At 39.9% G+C, this 937-nt stretch overlaps 1 protein-coding gene across 1 annotated transcript in view; it reads right to left on the bottom strand.

Moving 5' to 3' along the window:
* Positions 1-937, bottom strand: part of PDE8B (phosphodiesterase 8B) — a 464,520-nt gene that overhangs the window by 278,950 nt on the left and 184,633 nt on the right. The gene's annotated exons all lie outside the window — the stretch shown is intronic.

The following is a 937-nucleotide window of genomic DNA, read 5'->3' as shown; positions in this document are numbered from 1 at the left end:
GGGCAGTGTTTCGTTCTGCTGTGCATGGGGTCGCTATGAGTCGGAAACGACTCGACGGCACTTAACAACAACAACAACAACAAGAAAATGACAGCAATAAATTCATACCTATCACTAATTACAATCAATGTCAAGAGAAAGAGAGTGGCAGATTGGATAAGAAAAGAAATCCCATCAATAAACTGCCTATAAGAGACCCACCTTAGACACAAAGATAAAAACAAATTAAAAATTAAGAGGTAGGAAAAAATATATACCAAGCTAATGGCAACCAAGGGAATTCTGGTAGCCTAGTGCCTAAGGTATTTGACTGCTAACCAGAAGGCTGGTGGTTCAAACTCACCAGCCACACCTTGGAAGGAAGGTTGGGCAATCTACTTCTGTAGTGATAATGCCTCGGAAACCCAAGGAGGGGTCGCTATGAGTCGGGTCCAACTCGATGGCACATAACAACGGCAACCAAAAAAAGAGCAGGAATGGCAATATTAATATCTGATAAAATAGATTTCAAGGTGAAAAACAGCATAAGGGACAAAGAAGGACATTATATGATGCTAAAAGGATCAATTGACCAAGAAGACATCACCACAATTAATATTTATGCACCCAATGAAAGTGCTCCAAAATACAAAAAGCAAATATTTATTTAATTGAAAGGAAAAATAGACAACTCTACAATAGCAGTAGGAGACTTTAACACGACGTTCAAGGAAGGACAGAACAATTAGGAAAAAAACTCAACAAAGATGCAGAAGAACTCAACAACACAATCAACCAACTTGACCTCTGTGGTAATTCAGTTTGTGTGTCAACTTGGCTGGGTCTGGTTGAGTGGCTGGGCAGCTGGAAATAGTATTCTCCATGATGAGACTAGTAATAAACTCCATGGTACAATCTACTGTGAGCAGGTGAGTAGGTGTCTTAGGGAATGTGGTCT

This window comes from Orycteropus afer, unplaced genomic scaffold, assembly GCF_000298275.1.
Source record: "Orycteropus afer afer isolate SDZICR_OR568_19922 unplaced genomic scaffold, OryAfe1.0 scaffold00107, whole genome shotgun sequence".
NCBI classification, from domain to species: Eukaryota; Metazoa; Chordata; class Mammalia; order Tubulidentata; family Orycteropodidae; genus Orycteropus; species Orycteropus afer.
The sequence above is the reverse complement of the archived record's forward strand: the minus strand, read 5'-3'. Positions and strand labels throughout refer to the sequence as shown.